Genomic DNA, 27,057 nt, shown 5'->3' on the forward strand with positions numbered 1-27,057 from the left:
AGAGATAGGTGACAAAAATCTAGCATGAAGGAAGGAAGTAATAGGTTTTGGGAACTCATAAAAAACAAGCAAATGCATGGATAGTCAAAAAGGCATTACTTTTTGGAAAATCTCGAGGTTGAAGATTTTACAATGCTAACTCACGCCAAGTCAGTTCCAAAGGACATTAAAATGGGACTTACCCAAGATGTAACTTTTTTCTTGCTAAGAATAGAAGAAAATGAACTTGCACACTATGTGGCCAAATCTAGTCTTCTATCATAATTGAATTTTTCTTTGGCTTATGTATATATAGAAAGGCTCTTTTCTTTGGCTTATGCTTTGGGGCTAGATAATGATTTCAACTTTGATTTTTTTTTTATAAAAAAAAAAAAAAAAAAAAAATAGACAAGGGGTAATAAAAGGGCAAAACATACTCACCTCCTGAGGTTTTCCAAAAAAGATAAGAAACTCCCTCAAAGTTTGAAAAATACCATGAATCTCTCCTGACGTTTGGATCCTTGGACACTTACACCACCTTCCAATGACAATTTCTTAACACCGTTAAAAAATATTAATAGGGCAAATTTGCCCTTAAAAAATCAGGGCTAGTCGTTCAAAAATTAATAAGGCAAATTTCCCCATTGATGCTCCATTCCAGCTTCCTTCTCCATTACCCAAATGGCCACCTGATACCATCACCACTACCATGCACTAAAGTGATGAAGTTCTTTTCAATTTAAGTTGCAAGGGGAGGAGAACTACAATTGCTTCAAATTTCATCTTTCACCAAATTTTGGGTTACTCTCAAAGGTGGTCTTGATGACCTTGACGCCACATTATTCGAGCCATCCCAGCACTAACTACCAACAGATTCTTCATGCTCGCGCTCTTATGCCCAACCCAACAAAAACTCTCTTTGTGGGTGGGTTCTCATTGCTAAAAACGTTGCTCCTGGTGGCGTATCAGCACTACTCAACCACCCTCAGCTCAGGAATAATTTTCAATTCAAACTATTTTTGTCTGTTACTGATATTTTATCCTTTTCTTTATTATTTTGTTAAGTTTGTTACGCAGAATATTATGCTCTCTTTCTCCTTGTGTATATATACACAATACAGAAAAAGCAGCCTTCAGTGATTTTATCTTTTTTCCTCTGTTTCTTCTTTATTTTCTTCCTTTCATCATGGTATCAGAGCCCTGTTAGGACTCACGTCCATTTTCTCGTCTATAGCATGGCTGAGTCACCTGCTGCATCTCCTCTTACATGCAACATCCTACCATTTCCCTTCCTTCTCCCATCAATATGCTTACAGTGAAGTTAACTCATGACAATTACTTACTGTGGAAGGCACAACTCATACCCTACCTCAAAGGTCAAAACCTCTTTGGATACATTGATGGCTCTACAGTACCTCCTCACTCAATCGGCAAGAACAACACACCATCTCCTGAGTTTCTCTCTTGGCAACTACAGGATCAAGTCATCATCAGTGTTCTAATCTCCTCCCTCTCTGAAACATTGATTGCTCATGTCCTCACAGTTGCTTCTTCCCGTGAGGTGTGGACAACTCTTGAAGATTTGTTTGCTTCAAAATCAAATGCTAGCATCATGCAGGTTCAACTCCAGCTCACCACCCTCAAGAAGGGTTCAAAAACCATTCCTAAATACTATCGTCGTGCAAAGCTTCTTCAGGACTCTCTTGCCATGGCCAGTAAAATCATTTCTTCATCTGATTTCATTACATATCTCCTGGCTAGTTTAGGCTCAGACTACGATTCCCTTGTTACATCCATCACTACTCATGTGGATCCACTTACTCCTGCGCAAGTATACAGCCATCTCCTGACTCATGAAGCACGTTTGAACCATCAAAGTTCCACACTTACAGCATCTCCTGAATTTTCTGCTTACTCCACTCAAACAAAATCTACTACCAGCTTCTCTCGTGGCCGAGGTTTCTCCCACACCAGGGGAAATTTCAGAGGTGGTGGTCGAGGCAGACATGGTGGTTGTCCTCCCTCCTCATCCCCAGTTCCCTTTTCCCCTAATAGACCTACCTGTCAAGTCTGTCATAAAAAAGGCCATACTACCATCTCCTACTATCACCGATTTGATTATAGCTATCAATCTCCCCCACCACCTTCCCTCTCAGCAAATCTTATTTCAGGCCCACAATTTCAGCAGCCCCCCTCCACGCCTACAGACCCCAACTGGTACCCTGACTCTGCTGCTATCCACCACTTCACACATGATTTCTCTAATCTCGTCCTCAACCCTTCTAAATACAAAGGTGATGAACAAGTTCGTGTTGGTGATGGCTCTTCTCTCCCAATCCATCATGTTGGCATCTCCACCATCCCTTCCTCCAATGGTAGTATTCTCCTCTCCAAACTCTACCATGTTCCTTCAATTTCTAAGAATTTAATTTCAGTCCACAAATTATGTGAGGATAATTCTGTATTTTTTTGAATTTCACTCTTCTTTGTTTTGTGTCAAGGATTCACAAACTCAGCAGGTTCTCCTTCGCGGTTCTACTAAGGACGGCATGTATGTGTTCCCACCTTCCTCTCCTCAAGCTCATGTTGGTGAGCGTGTCTCCTCATTTTAGTGGCATTCTCGTCTCGGCCATCTTTCCATGCAATTAGTACATCAACTCATCTCACAGATGTCTCTGCCTACCAAATCCTCTGTCTCTTTGGGTTTATGCTCTTCCTACTACAAGGCTAAACTTCACCAGCTCCCATATGGTCGCTCACCTCATCGTTCATCTACACCACTTTATCTCATTTTCTCCGATGTTTGGGGCCCTACACCGTTGCTTTCTCATGGTGGTTTTCATTACTATGTTTCCTTTATTGATGACTACATTCGGTTTACTTGGATTTTTCTGTTAAAATGTAAATCTGATGTAGCCTCTGTTTTTTTGTTTTTCAAACGCCATGTCGAAACTCTCTTTAATACAAAAATCCGTTCATTACAATCTGATTGGGGTGGTGAATTTTGAACTCTTAATAGCGTGTTAAAGTCTTTCGGAATTCGTCATCGCATCTTTTGTCCCCATGTTCATTCACAAAAAGGCTCGGTTGAAAGAAAACATAGGCACATTATGGAAACCGGTCTTGCCCTTCTTGCTCATTCCTCTTTACCTCAATCCTATTGGTCCGATGCCTTTGTTACTGTCGCTTTCTTAATCAATCGTCTACCCTCTCCCACCTCAAATAAAAAATCACCATTTGAAGTTTTATTTCATTGCAACCCCGATTACCTTTTTTAAAAAACTTTCGGCTGTCAATGTTGGCCTAATCTTAGGCCATACAATCAACACAAAATGGACTTCAAATCCCTTCCGTGTGTTTTTCTCGACTATAGCTCTTCTCATCATGGCTATCTATGCTTTCATGTTCCTACTGGCCATATGTACATCTCCCAGGATGTCTTATTTGATGAAAATATTTTTCCATTTGCTGATTCCAGTTTCGACTCACTTAACCATCGTCCAGCTCAGCACATTTCGTCTCACACTTCCCTACCTCCTTTCATTCAGCCCATTCGTTATTCCCCCACTCCTATATCCCCAACTTGGCCCGACCCATCATCACCTCCCAGTGACACTGGGCCTTCAACCCACTCTTCCATTCCTCGCTCTCAAACTCAGCTCCCACTAGTCTCACCTGCTCCTGCTTCTTTCTCCCATCAATCCCCTTGGGCTTCCCTCAACTCATCATCATCGCCACACTCTCCTTCTCCTTCTTCTTCTTCTCCTTCTGTGATTCCTACCTCGTCCTTTCATCCCATGCAAACAAAAGCCCGAGCACAAAAAGCTTGCCCTAAAATCCAAACTGATGGCACTATTCCTTGGCCTCCACCTCGCGCCCATACCACTGTTGTTGCTATTCCAGAGGAGCCCACTTCTGTTACTCAAGCCTCCAAATTCCCTAAATAGTGGCATGCAATGCAGGTTGAGTTTGATGCCTTGATGTCCACCAATACATGGTCTCTTGTTCCTCCTACTCCCAATCAAAATGTTGTTGGCTGTTGTTGGATTTTTAAGACAAAGCATTTGTCTAATGGCTCCATCGAGCCTGGTCACCAAAGGTTACAGCCAACTTGAAGGTTTGGATTACACTGAAACTTTTAGTCCTGTAATCAAACCTACTACAATCAGATTAGTTCTCTCCATTGCAGTCTCATCTTGTTGGCCGATTCATCAATTGGATGTTCAGAATGCCTTTTTACATGGAAATTTGGATGAGCAAGTTTTCATGACTCAACCTCCTGGGTTTATTCATCCACAATTTCCTCATTATGTCTGCAAACTCAATCGTGCTCTCTACGGCCTTAAATAGGCTTCTCGAGCCTGGCATGCTAGGCTCAGCTCTCGGCTGCTAGAACTTGGATTTGTTGTTTCAAAATCAGATACCTCCTTATTCATTTATCAGCAACAATCAGTTACAGTTTACTTTCTGGTATATGTCGATGACATTGTCATCACAGGCTCTAATTCGAGTATTATTTCTCACTTCATTTCGGTTCTAACCTCTGATTTTCCTATTAAGGATCTGGGATCTTTACACTACTTCTTGGGTGTTGAATGTCATCATACCTCAGCTAGGCCTCTGCTTAGTCAATGAAAATATATCTTGGATTTACTCAACAGGACAAACATGATGAACTGCAACCCAATCAACAGCCCTATGTCCTCCTCCACAAAATTGTCTGCTTTTGACTTCACTTCTATTCCAGATCCTACATTATATTGAAGTGTAGTGGGCAGCTTACAATACCTACTCTTCACCAGACTGGACCTAGCTTTCCCTATCAATCGTGTTTGTCAGTTCATGTATGCTCCATGCTTATCTCACTGGCAGAGTGTTAAGAGCATCTTACACTATTTAAAATATACTCTGCATTATGGTTTACTGCTGCAACCCTCCAACACTTCATCCCTAGCTGCCTACACCGATGCCAACTGGGTAGGGTGTCCCGATGACAGAAAGTCAACTGGAGGTTACTGTGTCTTCTACGATGGCAACCTAGTTTCATGGAGCTCAAAGAAGCAATCCACCATTGCCAGATCCAGCACAGAGGCTAAGTACAAAGCCCTGGCTCATGCCACTCGTGAACTACTGTGGTTACAATCCCTTCCATCTGAATTGGGTGTTTTCATGTCCAAATCTCCAACTCTTTTTTGTGATAACTTGGGAGCAACTTACTTGTCTATGAATCCGGTTATGCATTCTCGAACTAAACATGTTGATGTTGACTATCACTTTGTTCGTTATCGAATTCAAGTAGGAACTCTTGGTGTCTTTTCTTTCAAGCAAGCATCAACTCACAAATATCTTCACAAAACCCTTATCTGCTTCCAGATTTGCCTCTCTCCATTCGAGCCTCACTGTTTTTCCTCACATGTTTGGCTCGCAGGGGCGTATCAGCACTACTCAACCACCCTCAGTTCAGGAATAATCTTCAGTTCAAACTATTTTTATCTGTTACTGATATTTTATCCTTTTCTTTATTATTTTGTTTAGTTTGTTACTTAGAATATTCTGCTCTCTTTCTCCTTCTGTATATATACACACACTGTGCTGAGTTTATCAATACAATATAGAAAAAGCAGCCTTCGGTGATTTTATCTTTTGTCCTCTATTTCTTCTTTATTTTCTTTATTTTCTTCCTTTCATCATGGCTAAGCTCTAAAGCCGCCGCTTGACTACTCCTTTGTTTGGAACAACAGTTCTTTGGGAATCAAGAGGTCGGCTATCTCTAGTCGCTGATGCCACATACCGATTACTTAACTATCAGTTTTGTCATCACCGCCTTGCCGCAGAAGCCTCCCATTATTCATCCCCTCAAATCTCGCCTCTCCTAATCACCATCATTATCAGCACCTTCGACATATTCGAGTTTAAAGTCCCATGCACCCTCGCCGCAAGTTCCCCTGCATCTACACTACCGAACCCCTCAATTCCATCGCCTAGAACTAGCCCAAAACCCATTAGTCCTCCCTCGCAAACTATGGCCAACCATTCTTATGGATCCTGCGGCCAAACGTTGTGATAAGGGGGATGCCGATGCTGCCTTAGAACATCCCAAAGGAGATGAAGGATAACGGCTGATAGTGAAGTGGTGTGCAAAAGAAGGTGAGTTGGCACCTGCCAATGGGGGCATTATTGACACATAAAGGGATGGAACTTGCTGTTGGAGAGCTTGGGGTGGGGTGTCGCTGTTGTTGTTGTCGGTGCACAGCAAATAGCAGATTAACAGCATGTATGTCTGTGAGCGAGCATCCTTGATTTTTGAAGGGCAAATTTGTCTTATTAATTTTTTAAACGGTGCTAAGCATTAGTTATTGGAAGAGAGTGCGAGTATCAACAGAACCAGGGAAGCTTATAACATTTTTCAAACCTCAGGAAAGATCCTTATCTTTTTGGAAAACGTCAGGAGAGGTGAGTATCTTTTGCCTTTAATAAAAAGGCAATCGTCGCAAAGTCTCGAAGAAAGGGTCTACAATGGCGAGAGGTGATAATAATATTAATGGTTCGATGGAATCGTCATTAACTTGTTATTTTTCTAGGTGTGGTTAGTTCACCTAATTACTACTCGTTGATTGGTTTCTAAACTAATCCTAAGGTCAAGGAATTAGTTTTCTCATACTGATTTTACTAGAGCTAGGATTGGAGTATAGTTATGTGAGGAAAAGTTATTACCACCCTCTACACACTCATTCTACTAGCAATATACTAAATATTGAAATTTCAAAATAGAATGCAAAATCAAGTGTAATTTAGGAATGTATAATGAGACCTCCAAAGAAAATAATCTTATTAGATAAAACCCCAAAACTGTTATAGGTGAAGTCAGTGAAACCTTTTTACCTTTTGTTTTATCATAAGGACGTACACATGCACATGCACCTAAAACATATAATATATATATATATATATATATATATATATATATATACAAATATTAAACGTATAAAATGATCACAAATACTCTAAATTCAAGTAGAAAGGATTTTCGAAACATTCTCAAATTTTCAAAAAAAAAAAAAATTATAGAATTTTCTGAAATTTTCCAAATATTTTCCTCCAATTTTCTACGATTTTTAAGGATTTTTATCCAATTTTATGCATTTTTGGTATTTTTTTTATTTTCATTTTTTTGGTCCCTTGAGTCAAAGATGACTCAAAGTTTTTTTTTTCTGATTTTTTTTCTAATTTTTCCTGATTTTTTACTATTTTTTCCAACATTTTTTGAATTAAAAATAAATTAATATTAAACAAAAACAAACAAACAAACACAGGGCAATCTAGGGGAGTTAGACTAGTCCAATAAGTTTGAACTAGCTTTTTGACTCAATTCAGGAAAAAGGTAGAGGCAGGAGAGCGCCTAGGGCTACCACACGTCAGCCCGCAAGGTGACATGTGGCAACAACTAGGTGATTCAAATTTTTTATTTTTTATTTTTTATTATTATTTTTTGAAATTAGGAGGTGACACATGCCTAGTGACATCAACGTGACCTCACCTATCATATGGAAAAATGATATTGACCTCACCTACAGATTACTGACGTAACAGCAATCCGGCGATTCAGAGAAAATACACATAGGACAATCAAGATCACGTCATGTCGCTTCCAAATGTATGGTCATGGTAGTGTCATGTGTCACAGTCCATACGATGACACATGTCCCCTTTTTTCTATGTTGATTTTGGCTCTATTTGGGCCTTTATGAATTTTAGGGTGCTAATTAGGAACTAAGGGAATTTGAAATGAAATTGGGGCAACCTATTAATCTAGTCAAATATTAATTCAAATTTAGAGAAATTGAGAACAAGTATTACCTTCGGTATGTCCCTTTTTTCTCCTAGTTTATTGCTTCAGCCCAATCTCTTCTTCTTTAAACTCCTTACTCTGTCTTTCTCGTCTACAACTTCCTTACTACTTCTCCTTCTCTTCTTCTTAGCAAAGCCCGTCTTCCAATTTCTCTTACTTTTATCTCTCTTTTCTCAATAACAATTTTTCCTCCTCCTCCATTTATCTGAAGAACTCTATTTATAAGTTAGGGGGAGAACCACCAATAAATTTTGATTGATCAATCAATTTCAAAATAAATTGGTTTATTTTTATTTTTATTTGTTTACATATTCACCCATTACTAGCCCCTTTTTATGTGTACGAGTCACTTTGAAGCTATTTTTTTTTATTTTTTTCATGCATATTTTTTTATTTTATATTATCTATTATTATTTTTTGATTTTTTTATTGTACTAATGAAGAAAAAAAATATAATGTTTTGCTATATAAAATCCTAGACAAAATGAGATGTCCGTAACAATTATCCATTGTTGCTCCTTTTGAGCATAGTAAAGGCCATGGTGGTTTAGAAAGGGCTACTTTCAAGATTAAAGCTTTGATTTTTTTTTATTTTTTTTTTTTAAGAGGACAAGGATTAATAAAAAGACAATTATCCATTATTGCTCCTATTGAGCATAGTAAAGGTCATGGTGATTTAGGAAGGGCTACATTCAAGGTTGAAATGAAACCTACCAACTAAGTTGTGATGATTCCGACCTACCCATTACGTCTTGACAACAAAATAGACTAAGACTTGACAAAAAAAACACACACACACACTTTCTTGAGATTTCACAAAAATTCTATAGACCTCATTTGACATTTGATTTTTAAGACACTTGCACCCCTCAAAAGATTTATATATATATATATGGGGAGCCCTTTTAGCAAATCTCATAAGAGATCTATGGAATCTTTAAAATATTAGGAGAAGTTCTTGAAATTTTTGAAATCTAAAAAAAGAATAAGTGTATTTTAGTCAAACTTCATGAGAGATCTATATCTTTTGTTCTAACAAAATTTAAGTAAGAAAATTTACGAGCAAACTTATTTAAGCAAAGCAATCAAAACAAAGCTAAAACAGAAAAAAAAAAACAAAAACAAAACAAAAACAAAAACAAAAACAGAAAAAAAAACAAGACAAAACAAAAAAAAAACAAACAAAAAAACAAAACAAAAAACAAAACAAAACAAAAAAAAAACAAAACAAATATACTTTCCCTCACTTATTTATTGGAATAAAGGAAAATGGAAAGAAAAAACACATTAACAGGGTAGAGTTTAATTTGGTGAGTTAGAATAAAGAAAAGTGGCAAATCCTTCTTATTCCTTTATTTGGAAGGATTTGCTTTGAGAAGGAGAGGAAAAGAGAAAAAAAAATCCCTTTCCTTCCCTAATTTTTTACAGAGAAAAAAAAAAAAAAAACTTTTCACTCACTTTAACCTTTCGCCTTTTCTTCCTTCCTATTTCCTTCACGCCAATCAAAATACAAAATAGTTAAGAAAAGGATCAAGGAAAATAGGATTGCAAATGAATCAAATTGCTCACAAGTAGTTTGAAAGCTCGACTCAATAAGATCTCGTTCAGACTTGTTCATTATATAAATGAATGATTTTTAAGCCCAATTTTGTGTTGTGTAAAATCGAATGCACAGTGCAACAACACAAGCATATAACGCAGCACTGAACGGTGAAAATAGAACAACACAATCACGCAAATTATATGAAAGTAATAACAAAAGACACAAAGGATTACGTGGTTTGGCAATGTCTACATCCACGGGAGCAATTGGCAGTATTTTCTTGCTATCTTGTGTCAAAGACACCAACAACCATACAAATACATCATAAACAACGTATAAATAAAGTTCCCGAAGGCTTCCCCTCCAAACCCCAACCAACTTAGCATCCCTATTCAAAATTTGAAAATCTACGTTGAGTTTCCGAACCAAACCGTCAACAATTTGTAGACATACTGTCGATGATTTCAAACAAATAGCGAAATCTCTCTGAAACTAGGCCAAATTGTCGATGGTTAGAGGGTAACCGTTGACAGTTTCCCCTGCTAACGCCAACATCTTGATTTCTACCATGTTTTCTCTTTGTACATGCCTTCCGCTCAGTATATAAGCCCTATATCACAACATTTTGCATTTATAAAATGAACCGAGTTTGAACACAAATTAAATTGTCGTTTCGAAGCGAATAAATTATAGGTTTGATTTAAACTCATTTAGGCTTGAATTATAATCATTTATAGGCTAGTTTAATAAGGTTAAAAAGTGGGCTTGGCATATTGTAGTAAGTTTAAAAGTAGACATTGTTTGTTCATAGGAATATTTAGCTTAAACTCCATAACCTAAATCTAATGACAAACCTAATGTTCAAGGGTAATAAGCTAGCTTAGCGAGGCAAAAAAAACTTTAAGACAATATTGGTAAGAGTCTTTTTCACCTTTTTGCCCAACAAAACCTCTCATCTTTTAAAATGAGAGGTTCCAAAAGAATCAAACTATTAGTGAGCAGCTCAACTCGGTAAGAGCTCATAAAGCTCATTCATCTGCATAATAAATAAGTTTGAGTAAGTATATTAAAGTTTTATCTGAGTTTGGATCAAATTCAAACTCAATTAAAAATCTAATGAATAAGTTTGAGCATTACAAAGCTCAAAAGCTCAGCTTGGCTCAGCTCGTCTTGTTTGTGGCCCTAAATGAAAGCACCTAAAGGTGATACATCGTATGACCTAATAAAGTCATATACTAAAAACAATAGATGAGACAAAAGGGCCTAAAAGCAATTCTCCTAAAGCCCTCGTGCTTTGAATCTCTCTCTAACTCGCACCGCACACTAGAAAGCTCCTTAGACTTGAATAGTGAATAAAATGCTAGTCCACCATAAAAACTTGCAATTAAACTAGGTGATATTTAGACTCTAAGATTATGTTTAGTACACGGAATAATCATTCTTAAGAACAAAATGAAATACAAAAATATAAAAACCAAGAATAAACTAATAATTATTTCTTGAATATCCTTTATTACTCCATCAAAATATGTAATAGAAAAAGAATAAACATTCACATGATAAAATTTGAAAATAATTATTTATTTTTTATTTTTTATTATTTATTCATAAAAAAATCACATTACTAGTTGCTTTATGGTAACAATATGTATTTTTTATAATCCATCAAATTATTCTACTGTAATTATTCTATTTCCAAAAATAAATATTTAACAAATCAAAGATAACTTGAAGGTTTTTGGTCATATTGAGTCTCTAACCATATTAAAATTTAAATGAAGCAATTCAATTAACATAGTATTTATCAACATAGCTTTAGATTTGTATAGATCTAAAAAAAATTAATAAAATTTATATTATATTTTATTTAAATTCACAAAGCCATATTCATCCCCACAACCGCATGGTACAAAGTTTGAGCTTGGTTGTTTGTTTCCCTTTCCCCCTAACTAGCCAGTCTGCTTCAATGGGTCGGGAAGTCCTTAATGGCGCAAGAAATACTTCCTTCTCTACTTTCCTCACTAGTAAAAAAGCTACGCTCGGAATTTTTGTCAGAGCAAGCCCTTTGAATTCATCCAAAGACTTTTAAATCGGAGGATGAAAATTTATCGTTCATCTTGATAATTTAGTAGGAAAATTATAAATAAAAAATTAAATTTAGAAATTAAGGCCGTCAAGATCACTTTGCCCGTATCATTTAAACAAATCTATCAGTGCATAAAGAGTAGGTTGGTTACCTGGGCCTGCTCTATACTCCTGCTTGTATTCTACCAAAACGTGATGTGCATAATGAATATCTAATGCATTTATTTCATGGAAAAGTACCTAACCATAAAGAGAGAGAGAGAGAGAGAGAGAGAGACAAAAAATAGCATCCAATTGAATGCATATGGTGATATGTTGAATGCATGCAACTGTTGGGTTTACCGATCGACTAATTAATGAAATAAACAAGCACACACAAAAAAATATTGACACTGGAGTTATGTGATTCAGCCAAATTTCGGCCTACGTCCACGGGAGAGAGAAATTACTATATGTACTAAGAAAAATACAAAGGTGGAGGAGGATACAATAACCACTCAACTCTTACAACTCTCTTTGCCGACTCACAACACACACTAATTTACAAAAGAATTTCTGGTGTTCCCTCTGCCTTGCCTTGTGTTGTGTTGTCTTCTCTCTTATTTTTTTTTCATCTCACACACTCACACACACACACACACATACACACACATATATATATAGGGAAGGGGAGGATCAAAAATCAAAGTTGGTAGGCTGCCTAATTTTGTCATTCTGGACAGCCGGTGCCGACAAGGTTGAAACGGAGTAGCCACCGGTGTAGCAAAGATTGACGGAGGAGCAGCCAGCACCGAAAATGTTGAAGGAGCAGCAGCCGGCTACTCTTGACTGGGTATGGATCCATCAATTCTCCCCCTCCATACCCATAGAAGGAGAATAATATGTCAATCTTCAATTGACGTCCATCCCAGCTATATCTCTACATAGCTAGAGCTTCTCATAAGTCACCACCTTTGTCAACATGTCTGTTGGATTCTCTTTCGTATGAATTTTGACTAACTTCAACAGTTGTTGTTTCATCACTTCGAGTATCCAATGATAGCGAATGTCAATATGTTTTGCCCGGGAATGGTACATTGAATTCTTGCTCAAGTCCAGAGCACTCTAACTATCACAATGTACCTTGTATTCTTCCTATTTGACCCCTAACTTTTGAAGAAACCGCTTTAACCACAACATCTCCTTCCCAGCTTCCACTATGGCCATATATTCTACTTTTATTGTAGATAGGGCAACACACTTTTGCAATTTTGACTGTCATGATACAGCTCCCCCTGCAAAGGTGAATAAAAAACCTGATGTGGACTTTTTCCCGTCAAGATCACCAGCCATGTCTGCATTAGTGTAACCCTCCAAGGTTGGTTCAATTTCCCAAAAACATAAGCATAGTCCCGATGTACCTTTCAAGTACCTGAGAATCCATTTCACAGCTTCACAATGGTCTTTCACTGGATTGAAAAGAAACCTGCTCACAACGCCTACAGCGTGGGCAATGTCTAGTCTCGTATACACCATTGCGTACATCAAGCTTCCAACTGCTAACGAGTATGGAATTGTTGACATTTCTTCCCTTGATGAGTGAGACAACTTCTTGCTTAGCTTGAAATAATTAGCCAGTGGAGTACTGATTGGCTTAGCACTTGTTGAACTTTTTGATCACCCGTTCAACATATTTCTTTTATGATAACCATAATTTTCTGGCTTTCTATCACGACTGATCCTCATGCCTAGGATCAGCTGAGTTGGGCCTAAGTCCTTCATTTCAAACGACTTAAACAACTCCATCTTTAACTTGTTGATCTTGCTTGCATCCGGACCAATGATCAACATGTCATCAACATAGAGCAGTAGTATGACAAAACTACCATCAGGGAATATCTGAACATATGCACATTGATTTGCTGCAGTCCTCTTGTATCTATGACTCACCATGAAAGAGACAAATTTTTTATACCATTGTCTCAGTACTTTCTTAAGGCCATAAAAACTTTTCTTCAACCTGCAGACTAGGTGTTCCTTCCCTAGAACTTCAAACCCTTCTGGTTGCTCCATGTAGATTTCTTCTTCCAAGTCTCCATGTAGGAAAGCTGTCTTCACATCCATTTGTTCAAGCTCTAGATTTAACTTGGCTACCAATCCAAGTATGACTCAAATTGTTGTCATTTTCACTACTAACCAAAATATCTCATCAAAGTCAATGTCTTTCTTCTGTTCAAAACCTTTGACAACCAACCTGGCTTTATGCGTCACTATCTATCTACTACCATCTTTCTTCAACTTGAACACTCATTTGTTCCTCAGTGCTCTCTTCCCTTTGGGAAGTTTTACCAGCTCATACGTTTGATTCTTATGTAAAGAATTCATCTCTGCTTTCATAGCTTCCACCCATTTGGTTTGGTTTTGTCAGTATGAGACTTGACCTCTTGGAAACTTTCTGGCTCCCCCTCATCAGTGAGTAAAAGATATTCTAATTCTAGATATCTTCTCGAGGGAATCAAAACACGACCTCTTCCAGATCTTCCGAGCTCAACATCTTCTGGAGGAGGAGATGCTTCATCATTTGACTGATGTGATGATTTTGCAATTTCTAGTGAAGGAAGTTGTTGCTAACCCTACTCAACACCGTCTACATTTGTTTCCAGAGGATCATCCTGCAGCTCTCCATAATTTGTGAGAGAATATGATGGTGCAAGATCCGACAGAATTTCTAGAGCACTGGAACTAGGTTGCTTAGACTTTGTTTGTGGTTCAAAGTCCTCAAAGACCTGGTTTTCATGGAAACCACATCTCTCGATCTGATAACCTACTTCCTCTCTGGATCCCATAATTTGTAGCTGAATTCATCATCTCCATACCCAATGAAGATGCATGGAATGGACCTCACGTCGAGCTTTTGTCTTTACTCATTAGATATATATGCAAAAGCTTTGCACCCAAACACTCTTAGATGAGTGTAAGAAACTTTTCTTCTAGTTGATACTTTCTCTAGAATTCCAAAATTAAGTGGTGCTGATGGTGATCTATTGATAAGGTAACATGCGGCACGAACAGCTTCCCCTCAGAATGGCTTAAGTAATTTAGTCATACCGAGCATACTTCTAACTCTCTCTATAATGGTCTAATTCATCCTTTTAGCTACATCATTATGTTGTGGGGTACGTGGGACCTTCCTTTCATGTCTAATACTACGTTCAGCACAGTATGCTATAAACTCGTTGAAAGTATACTTGCCTCCATTGTCTGTCCGGAGGCACTTCAATTTCTTCCCTGTTTGCCTCTCCACCATAGCATAAAATTCCTTTAAATATTTAAGTACCTGGTCCTTTGTTTTTAGAAAATATACCCACACTTTCCTTGAAATGTCATCAGTAAAGGTAACAAAATACCTATTGCTGCCGATTGATTCTACTTTTATGGGTCCGCATATGTCAAAGTGTACCAAACTCAATGGTTTTGACCTTCTCTTCATGGAGGAACTAAATGAAACCATGTGTTGCTTCCCAAATAAGCAATGATCACATTGGTTCAAGGTAATACCTTTTGTCATTTTGATAAATATCTTCTTCGCCAATGTAAAAAGTCATTTCTCACCCATATGTCCGAGTCTCTTGTGCCATAAGTTTGGTGATGCTTCATCTTCCACTGCATTGATGGCATCAGTACAAATCTTCATTTATGTCTTGTACAGTGCAGCAAATACGTCCTCGTGTTATTGTCAATGCACATTTCGACAATTTCCAAGCGTCTTTCTCAAAGTAGCTTTCATAACCCTGTTTATCGAGAGCTGCCCCACAAATAAGATTGAGCCGAAGGTCTGGGCATGTCAAACGTCCTTCAGTGTTATCGTGTAACTAATATTGATCATGATCTGCACGTCTCCAATTCCCACGATTTGAGAAGAATTGGTGCTCCCCATCTTTACTATACCAAAGTCTCCAAATTTATACACCATGAAGAACTCTTTGTGGGGAGTGGCATGGTAGGAGGCTGCTGTGTCTACCACCTATTTAGTGTTGTGGTTCCCAATATGACAACATGTATCTTCATCAATCGAAAATACCAATATATCTTGGGTTAAGGTGACCAAGCTCTCACCTTCATCCTTTTTTTGTTGCTGGCTACTTTGACCATGATCCAGCCAAAATTTTCGACAATCTTTCTTCACGTGACCTTCAATGCCACAATAGTAATAAGAGATTTTTCCTCTCTGCCAATTTCTTCCATCACTGGATCTACCACGATCATGGGACCTTCCTTTAGATTTGTTTTTACCTCTGCCTCTGCCTCTGGTACTAGTACCTCCTTGAGGTCGGCCTCTGATTTAGCAACAAAGGCTTATGATTGATCTACACCCGTCTCTTTCTCCTAACCTTCTCGTTGAATAAGGCATCTTTTACCATCATCATGGTAAGTTTTGTATAAGGATCTGAATTTCTGAGAGTGATAACTAATGTCTCCCAGCTGTCTGGTAAGGAGTTAAGGAGCAGTTATGCTTCTGCTTCATCGCCAAGATCCATCTTTACAGATGAAAGCTGATTCACTAGGTTTTGGAACTCACTAGTGTGTTCAGCTACAGAGGTCCCGCTCTTTAATTTTAGATTAACAAGTCGTCTCATTAACATGGCTTTGTTGCAAGCAGTCTTGGTCTGGTACATGTTTTTCAGCTTCTCCCAAAGTTTATAAGCATCAATCTCTTGTGCAACATGATAATATACCTTATGGTCAATTCATTGTCTGATTTGACCAATGGTCTTCTTATTTATTTTTCTTTAATCATCGTCTTTGACAAAATTTGGTTTCACACCTTTAAAATCCAAAAGATCTATCAGATCCTTACAATTGAGAAGATCTTGCATCCGAGACCTCCATAAAGTATAATTAGAGGTCGTGAGTTTGATCATAATACCCAAGTCTGACTTCTCCATTGATTTTAAGTAATTATTAAGCACTAACCTGCTTGTACAAAAAAAATCAGGACAAAATCTCGAAAAACCGAATGCATGGTTACGTCCGGAACAATCGATTTTGTTGGAAACTAGTCCAACCTTACAAAAATGGACTCAAAATTGACTTGGTTCAGCCCAAAAACAAATCTAGACTGGTCTAGTTCAACTTAATGGAACATTCCCCTAGCTGATGGAACATTCTAACGCCGTTTGCTAGCTTGGCGAGTGGGGCTCGCAATGACGTGGCAGAGTGGGACTTGTAGCTGAGGTGGTAAAGTGGGGCCCGTAGCTAAGGTGGCAGAGTGGGGCCTATGGTGACGTGGCGCATAAGGTCTACTAATGACGTGAAAAGTGGGACTCGCTTTGATGACGTGTCTGGGGGGCCACGCCGATGTGGCACTCTCCTTCTTCACTGCAAATCAGATTTGCAAATTCTGCAAATTTTTAAGAAACAAAGTATAATTTGCAATATTGTGGTGGCCCATGTGACTTCGTTCGGAGTCGATTTTTGACGTCGTTTTCACACTGCGATCGTATTGACAAGAGTTACACGATGGTTTGATCAATTTGAAGTTTCAAGCTACTCGAAAAATCTATCCAAGAGCCACAGATGTCTTCTTTCGTCGGGAAAATTTGCCGAAAACGCTCAACAATGCTCTAATACCACTTTGTTGGGTTTAAAGGTCAACTAATTAATAAAATAAACAAGCACACAGAAAAATATTGACACCGGAGTTGCGTGGCTCGGCCAAATTCCAGCATGCGTCCATGGAAGGGAAAAATTACTATATGTACGAGGAAAAACACAGAGAAGGAGGAGGATACAATAATTACTCAACTCTCACTCAACTCTTACAACTCTCTCTGCCGACTCACAACACACTAATTTACAAAAGAATTTTCGATGTTCCCTCTACCTTGCCTTATGTTATGTTGTCTTCTCTCGTCTTTTTTTTTTTTTTTTTTCATCTCACACATGTACATATAGGGAAGGGGAGGATCAAAAATCAAAGTTGATAGGCTGCCTAATTTTGACATTTTGGATAGCCGATGCCGACAAGGTTGAAACGGAGCAACCACCGATGCAGCAAAGATTGACGGAGGAGCAGCCGGCGTCGAAAATGTTGGAGGAGCAACAGCCAGCTACTCTTGACTGGGTATGGATCCATCAGCAACGGCTCCAAAATTTTGGTAAACTTGTACCTGTACCATTTAAATTTTACACCATGTGGCTTGCAAAAACAAATCTAGATAGGAATGGAATCAAAGTGAAAATTCAATTTTGCAAGAATAAAATAGAATGAGAACTACAAAATTAACATTGAAATGGAATGGTAATTATGTACAAAATTTATTTTATAGAATAAAGTTGTAATAATGAAATTATATTTATATTAACGCTGTATTTAAGAACTTGAATTTTAAGTCTTGAATATGAATTTAGATAAATTTAAATAAAATTTTATATAATTTTATATTATATTCAAATTTAATCCGTCTCCCAAATACAAAATAAATTTATAATAATGTCGTTACACACAAAATTAGTTAACCGAAATCGTTAATTATAAAACTAAAACCCTACCAGGTTATTAAACCTAATAATTCTTCTTACACATTAAAACCATGAATAATACTCTACAAAATTACTATTGTGCCCTCACAAATGGAATTTTATCTTGGAAAGAGAGATTACCCAATAAGTTTTATATTGATAACATAAAATCAATTCAATTTGTTATTATTGAAGAAAAATAAGCGTCAAACCTTCTGCATGAATACCTTCTTAAGATTACACAAAATCTAGCGTGAGTCAAAGTGAGGATGAGAAGAATTTGCTAAGTAACATTTGGATGCATGGATTTGGTTAGATTTGAAATTATAAATACATGAATCTATATTCAAATTCCCAATTCTAGATCCGTGATTTGATTAAACTGCATATAAAGGAAACGAAATTACAGAGCAAATCCAAGTCTATAGTTGGAATCAACTTGAGGACATTACTAATGGCAAAATGAGGGTTATGAAGTTCACTTACTACTCATGTCTTGGAGCCGAAGTCTCATGTTCTATGCCATTCCATAAAAGCACATAAATGAAATACAACACATAATAAATTGGCATGGCCCAATATACTCAATAACCTGTAAACTTGCTCAGGTATAATCTGTACTTTAGCTACCCCACCCAAGAAAACCACAATCAACCATGTCTTCAACAACACTGGTGGAAAGAGGCCTAATAATTCTACAACTAACAGAGAGGAGGGCCCAACATTTCAATTCATGATCCAAATCTCAATTTGAAAACTATGGCCCCAGCACACATGGAGTTTCTAAGGTTGGAATCATCATTAGTCTAACCAAATAATAATAAGTTGGATAGATATAAGTTCAATTTCTATTGTTGATATTATTTTTCTTAAGCACTATAAGATTAAAAATAAAAAAAGAAATCATTTTTATCAAAATTTCTAAGACCATTCCCACTATCAATGGCAATATGAGTAAATAACCATCAATGGAAAATATTATTCATGATCCTCAAAGCACTCCTTGAAGCAAAGTCATCCATTCTTTCTCATGAAAAACCAATTCCTATAGCTTAGAGAAAATTGCACGGTCCATTGCAAGTAGCAACATAGTCTGATAATGCCCCCAACCTAAGGCAGTTTTAAATTTTGACCATGCAAATCATCAAGTTGAAACACTGTTTCACGGTTCTTAACTTAGATACTCAATGAAAACAATGCTATGTGGGCAAATGAAATTTCATATTATCATCGAAGGTGGAACAAACCAAATAGGCAGTCTCTCATGAATAAAACAATACATTCACTGGAACACTAAATAAGCCAATCAGGGAAAAACTGAACAGAATTCACTACGACAATGGGGGAGAGAGAGAGAGAGAGAGAGAAAGAACCTTTATGCACTGTAGAACTTTCAGGTGCAATGCTCGAAATTGGGAACTCTGAAATAAGAGCTAATTCTTTATAAACAACACATCTGGAGGTATCATTTGCTAGCAATTGTTTTTGTCTATTATGGAACCAACTTAGAACAAAATAAGACAGGATAATTATACTTTCCAATAATAACAATTACAGAAGAGTTCACATATAATCAACACAATCATGTTTAGATGATAAAATGAGAACGAAAAAACATGTTCCCAGCTTATTGCAGGTTTTCCATCATGACTAATTGAGCAACTGCAAATACAGGGCAAGGGAAAGAAAATTTTGTGCTTGGCCAAACCCACTTATATTGAGAAAAAGTAGGTATACGAGTCCTAAGGACATGGCATTACACATTCAAGGCCAAGATATGAATTTTACTTGAAACTGGCAGCAACTTTTGGTAAAACTCCTGATCCAGTGATATTTCTCCAACTTGCTCAAATAGGTTCCATTTTCAAAATCTGTTGAGGAACACGGAGCCATCCGAAACAAATAAATTCTGTAATATATAAATGAAATGACAGGTTCAATTTAGAATCAAAATTAACTCAACAAAGACTTCTAACAAGTATTTGGGATCAACAACCTAACGAAAAAATTTGAGCTCATATTCCACAACACAGCAATAAGAAACAAGGATAATGCTAATTAGCCATGAATGCATTTGAAAATTTTCTGGAAATGATATGAAGCCAATAAACATCATCAACCAAAGTGCAACTCAATGCACAAAGCTTTGTTTTTCTTGCTTGGAGTAAATTATTAAATTAAACCTATGCTATCACCACCACCAACATAACATATTACTGAGAAAAATCAACTCAGTGCTCCCAAAATCGATAAAATATGTTTTCAGTATTATCAAATAATAGACAAATAACTAAAATCTAACACCATAATCTATTTTGTTTCTTCTTTGTAAACAAGAAATATTTCAGGTAAAGGCACTCCAAGTGAAATATTTTGATCAGACATTTCAACACTTTGCGGCTTCATGTAGGAGACTATGTTTGCCATAAAGGCAGATGAGCTGATTGCAGTAATAGAGGGACCAGGTCGGGGTCGGGAGAGGCCAACCCAAGCAAAAATATTAGGTTGTAATAAAAGTAGGGCTATCAAAATGTTATATGAACTTGTATGAAGAAAAGGAGATCAAAGCTAACTTACTTCCAATTGAGAGGGTGGAGAGGAGATGACAAGTTAAGCGGCAGCTGCAATGGAGTTGCGGGTGCAAGGACGAAGCAAGGATACGTGTGGAGGTCTGCCAAGGTCTCACGTGGCGGAGTGAACAAGCTTAGCTCGTGACACGGAGGAATGGGAATTGATTAATTTCATCGGGACATCGGTAGGTGTAAGGGCAAGGAGTTGAAGGAGCAAGCTGGGTTAGACTCAAATCCACATGGATTTGGATTTGTAAAATCCAGCCCTGGCCTGGATTTAATTTTGTGGATTTAGGCCCTAAAGAATTTTATTTGGAATCCAAATCCAAACTCAAGATGTGCTTCCAAATAATGGATTGGGAATTGGAGCATTCAAATCCAAATCCAAGCCTCCAAATCCAGGGATCCAAACAGACCCTTTGAATTCTACCAAAATTGAGCTTTAATTTCCAAGATAGCAATTAATCTCACAAAGGGATAATTCAATAAATATACTATTTAAAAAATGAAATGTAACAAAAGGTCAGCCTCCCAAAACATAACTAGCAACAAACCAGTATCTTAAAGTAAAGATGAGAACTTGTATTATTAAATAAATATATATAGTTATTTAAGATTAATAAACCAAACACAATTTTAGAAACACTAGATTAGATCATGCGACAAATGAGACCCTGCAAAGACAAAAGAAAAAATAATAAAACAGTGAATATGTAATAAGCTAAGCGTTGGCCTTACAAGACTTAATATCCTATTTGGATGCTAACAAACAAGTAGAACTTAACATATTTGGTTAAGTGTTGTTATTTTCAGGACTAAATGAAGAATGCAAGGATAAAGAGTTCATGAGAGCTTGTACTTCAGAGAAGGATAATTATATCAAACTTGAGGCATGGATTCAAGAATAAAAAGCCAAAACTCAACATGGAAAGCTCAAAGTTCAAATGAAGCTCAAACTTCAAATGCTATATCTTGAAAGCTCACAAGGATCAAGGAACATGAAAGCCTTATATAAATGCAAGTGATCCAAAATTGAAAGCTTAGAAAGTCTGGGAGATCAGAAGTTCAACAAAGTAGACCTTCGATCCCTATCCTCTATAGAATATAAGAAAGATATATATATTTCTGAATTAGAGGATAAAATAAGAAAATTATCTCTAGAATTAGAGAAATCACAAAAGAAGGTTGATAACAAGAAAGACATTGAAATAAGTGATCTCAAAAATCAAATTGAAGATAAAGAAAAGATCATCTATAACTTTACAAAAGGAAAAGCAAACTTTGACAAGATGATAGGCTCACAAAGGATGACTCTAAACAAAGAAGGCATTGGTTTTAATGGAATTAAAAATAAAAGGAAAAAGAATCTTTATATGAGTTATTTTTCAAAAGAATCCAAAGACTATGCTACCACATCTAGTAATGCCTACACTAATACAATATGCTATCAATGTAAGAAAAAGAGACACATCAAGTTTGAATGTCCATTCAAGAGAAAGAATGTGAAAACGAAACAAATATGGAGAATTAAGGAAACATCTCTTGTGAAACCTACAGGACCAAAAAAGGTATGGGTACCTAGATAAAAAGCATTGAAAAACTCGTAGTGTTTATTGAAATACATAAATAATTAAATAACATTGTTGGCCAAAATCATAAAAAGATTCATACAAACTCACGATAAAGAGTTTTTGAAAGAAAAGGTCATATGAAAGCAAAAATCAAGCATATTACAAGTGAATTAAGAGAGAAGAGAATAGTTGTTCAGGGCAGACGACGTCTTCTCTTCTCTAAATCAACTCCTCTTCACTCTCTTCCAAGTTCTTTCTCTCCTAAACTTCTCCCAACGATCATTCATCATAACCCTAATCCATACACATCTAGGGTTTCTGAACTTCAACTAGTTTAAAATGGTTCGTACCAAAACCGTAGGAAGAAAAGAAAAATTCTTCAAAGCCTGCAAGCAACGATGACATAGAAAAATGGCTGGTTTCATTGCATGTGAAAGCATTATATCAAAATCACATTTTGGCAATCAATCCAATGTTCTGCAAGGTACTAGATGTCACTTTCTTTGAAGAAAATTTTCCTGAAATTCTCGAAATGTTCAAAACTAAGGATGGGATTAGTTCATTCTTCACCAAGTGAAGGGGTATTACCCAGATCAGATTAAGATTTTTTATTCAAACTTGGTAAAGAAAGAAGTTGGAATTGCAACTGAAATCTATGGCCAGAAAATAACACTTACCCCACACTCTTTACGAAAAATTCTTCACATCAAGCATGGAGATTTTGAGCGTACTCCAGTAAAAAAAGCAGTGGACTATGGAGCAAGGAGTTTCACTACAAGAATTTCTACCTCTTGTGATGAACGATGCACCTGTTTATTTTGGACATCCTCCACCATATAAACAGCTCAATCTTCAAGCACAAATCCTACATAAGATCATTGCATACAATATAATTCCGAGGTCTAGATCCTTTGATCATGTGTCGTTCTTCGATTGTTTCATAATGTGGTGCTTACTAAAAGGGAAGAAATTAGACTTATCCAACATTATACTGAAATGGATGGTTATGAAGCTCGAATCTCCTAGAATTGGGCTTCTGTATAGCGGCATTCTTTCCTTAATCTTTGCTCATTTTCAAGTCCTCACTCCATCTTCAAAAATAGTAAAGCGAACCCATTACCATGTCTTCTCAACTACTACACTGAAACAAATGGGTTACAAAAAGTATACCGAGGGTTGGATGTTTCGGGGCAATAGACCGGCAAGACCTGCATAAGAAGAAATGATTCCAGCTCCTGAAGAAGCTGATATGCCACCTTGGTTTGTTCCGTTTTATCAGAATTATACCAATTTCAGTTCTGAGATGAGAGAAAATTTTGCTTCTCTTCAAGATAAAATCGCAAACATTGATGAAAAATACACTTCACTAGACCAACACATTGCCAAAATAGAACACCATGTCACACAAAATAAAGAGAGCAATGAAAAAGATGATGAAGAAAAAGCTGCAAGTGAAGAAGCTGAAGATGAAGGAGAAGATGAAGAAGAAGTTGAAGAAGATGGGGAAGATGCAGGAGATGATGAAGAAGCAACTGAAGAAGAAGAAGACTCGTAGCAATCCAAAGGAAAAGGAATTGCTGAAAATAGTGACATTAATTCTGATACATAAACTTTTGATGTTGTTTTTGCTACTTTGTATGCTACACATGCTCAAAATCTGGATGTATTTTGTTTTTTATTGATGTGAAAAGGGGGAGTATGTGTGAACAAAGTCTATGAGTTTTTGTATGTATTTGTTTCTAGTTCTGAAGCTCTGAACCTATGTAATGTTTTGTTAACAGTTTGATTTACTATAAGTTCTAATGTTAATGTTAAATTTGAAACTTTGAATCTTCTAAACTTATGACTTAAAAGAAATTATTGAGTATGTTGATTGACAGGGGAAGTGTTATGACTTATCACGTGTATAGGCTCATTTCCCTATTAATTAATTGATACCATGAATCGTATCTTAAATTGGATAATAACAAAGGAAGAAAAAGTTGTTAGTAAAGATATGCCTATTAATACACACTACCCATGCTATATTGAAAAATAAATTGAGGTGTACACATGTTTGATGATATACTCATTTGAACTTGATCATCATTTTTTTTTTTTTTCTTTTTGATCGATGTCAAAAGGGGCAGAAGTGTTTAGCAAAAATTGAGTTACAAAAATTGAGCTTGAACATAATATATAAATCAAAAGGATGAGAAGTATTTGAAATTGTTTCATAAACTTGAAACTTGAATGTTGTTAAAATGATGCTTATTGAAAGGGGGAGTCTTATTTAAGGCTTCACTCCAATTTTTTCTTCTTGTTTGTTATCATCAAAAATGGGGAGATTGTTGGCCTTACAAGGCTTAATATCCTATTTTGATGCTAACAAACAAGTAGAACTTAACATATTTGGTTAAGTGTTGTTATTTTCAGGGCTAAATGAAGAATGCAAGGATAAAGAGTTCATGAGAGCTTGTACTTCAGAGAAAGGTAATTATATCAAGCTTGAGGCATGGATTCAAGAATAAAAAGCCAAAACTCAACATGGAAAGCACAAAGTTCAAATGAAGCTCAAACTTCAAATGTTATATCTTGAAAGCTCACAAGGGTCAAGGAACATGAAAGCCTTATATAAATACAAGTGATCCAAAATTGAAAGCTCAGAGAAGTCTGGGAGATCAAAAGTTTAGCAAAGAAGATCAAGAGACCTTAAATCCAAGAAACTGTCAAAACAACTTAGGTCCAAGTCTTTGTAAGTACTACTAAGTTTATTCAAATATGAAGTTTTCATTTTGAAGCTCTTTAGGCAAAGAGACTTAGAGACCTTAATATAAAACTTGGAACAAATATTTCAAAGTCAAACAAGTTCATATTCCAAGATTAATTGAGCAAAGAAGAGAGAATTTAAAAATATGTTTGAAATGCAAAAATGTTAGTCGACAGACGACTGTCTGTTTATGGACAAACGACTGGCCAATTTAGAGTAGTATAACTCAAGACAGAAGCCTAACAGACAACTGTCAAGGTTCTGACAGACGACTGCCAGTGCCAAGTGAGAAGTCTGCGAGTGTTCTTCCAGACGACTAACCACTCTCTGTGTATATTGAAAATTTTGATTTGTTCATGGACAGACGAATGTTACCATATGGAAAGACGACTGCCACCCTACTGAGTTGTAATTATAACTACATTATTCTGGTAACAGACGACTGTCAATCAAGGGACAGACGACTGCCACCTCTCTGCCTATGTTTTTATAGTTATAACATAAGGACAGACGACTGCCAGGACTTCACAGTCGTCTGGCTCGAGGCAAGTTTCAATTTTCCAACAGATATAATTTTTGAAATTCAAATTATTGGAAGCTTAAATAATTTTATTATTTGGAAACAACTCTAAGTATTCTTGGGGAACAAGCAAGGAGGTTTTCTACATCTATAAATACCTTAAGATACATTGTTTTTAAAAAAAATAACAAGAGAGACACCAAGAAATCAAAATCTGTAAATATACTCTCTCAAGTCTTCTGAAATTCTGAAAGTTCTTCAAAGCTCACATCATTCACGAAATCAACCTGAAGTCTTGCTGATCTTCTCACCAATCTTGTACTTAAATTGCTAATTCTTTCATCTATTGAAAGAACTCTACGGTGAAACAATTCTAGGGCTTCAATTCTGAATTTCATATTCTGAATTTACTTTGAAGTATATTAGTTGTGCTGTAATTGTTGTACTAACCAACTCTTTGAGGAACAAGTTCTTTGTATACATCTATTTGATTTTTATCTTGTAGATTGACGAATCCAACGATTGTTTGGATTGTTGACTAAGCAAGGGGATATTACTTAGAAAGGCAGGCTCTAACTTAGTTAAGGAGTGACCAAGCGAGGGTACATCATTTGGAGAAGCGAGCTCTAGCCTAATTAAGGAGTGACCGGATGAGGGAATATCGTTTGGAGAAGGCAGGCTCTAGCCTTAACCAAGGAGTGTTGTAAAGATATTATTCCGCCCGTTAAAGGAATAGGTTTAGTAATCCTTTGGTGGTTTGCCAAAGGCGAGAACGTAGGCTAGATATAAGCCGAACCTCGTAAAAATTCCGGTCTCACTCTCTCTTTCCCTTACTCTTTATTATCAGTACATATTTAAATTGCGTGGATAGTTTAAATTAAAAATCATATATACTACGTAAATTTGGAAATCAAACAAACTTAAAGTTCAATTTTGATTTGGGTTGCGGAAATCGAAAAGGGAGTACGTTGGTTAAACAATTCTTTGCGGAAACCATATGAGAGTACGTTACTTGGTTAAACACCCAAAAATAAATTAACTGAAAGTTTATTTGAATTCTAAATATTTGGAAAGAGTGATTGAATTTTATATTGAACATCATATTGAAGAAGCAAATTCACGGCAGGGCTACAAATTGATATCAGCAAGTATAAAATTATCATTCACAACAAGGTTTGGTTCAAATTCTTACATTATTCAAAGTGTTGTAGATCTCATTCTTGGTTTGGCTGTTTTTTACTTTCAAATTATGGTTGATTGGTTTGGATAGTGTGGTTGAAGATGGAATGTTTAATTAGTTAATTGTTTAAAAGAATCTCAGTTATTGTGTAATTGATAAATTAAACAAACAAGTTAAAGAATTGGTTAAAGAATTAAAAAAAGGTTAAGAATTCTCAAAAGGAATTAAAAGAAAGTTTTAAATTCCAATTCAACCCCCCCCCCCCTTCTCTCGGGAAGCTATTCCTAATTTCACTAAGAACTAGATATTTGGAACTTCAAGCATCACATGATTGAGTAAAGCATTTGAAACACAAGAAATATTATAGTTTGTGCCCTCAAAGATCGTGTGCACCAAGCTTCACCAACAAAGGTAGATCAAGTATATTATCAGTAAATGTATCATTCATGAATTTAGTAATTTTTGCTCAAAATTACTGTAGAAAACTTAGAAGGCAGTCAATAATTCATG

At 36.5% G+C, this 27,057-nt stretch overlaps 1 protein-coding gene across 13 annotated transcripts in view; it reads right to left on the minus strand.

Moving 5' to 3' along the window:
- Positions 1–19,462: 19,462 nt before the first annotated feature.
- Positions 19,463–27,057, minus strand: part of LOC131152161 (protein WHAT'S THIS FACTOR 1 homolog, chloroplastic) — a 32,969-nt gene continuing 25,374 nt past the window's right edge. For 7 of the 13 annotated variants that reach the window (XR_009135877.1, XR_009135870.1, XR_009135868.1 and 4 more), the window contains one exon: positions 19,463–19,866. The gene's annotated coding sequence lies outside the window, so the exon portion shown is untranslated. The remainder of the gene's footprint in view (positions 19,867–27,057) is intronic. The other 6 variants (XR_009135875.1, XR_009135878.1, XR_009135872.1 and 3 more) reach the window with 1 other exon arrangement.

Source organism: Malania oleifera, chromosome 3, assembly GCF_029873635.1.
Source record: "Malania oleifera isolate guangnan ecotype guangnan chromosome 3, ASM2987363v1, whole genome shotgun sequence".
NCBI classification, from domain to species: Eukaryota; Viridiplantae; Streptophyta; class Magnoliopsida; order Santalales; family Ximeniaceae; genus Malania; species Malania oleifera.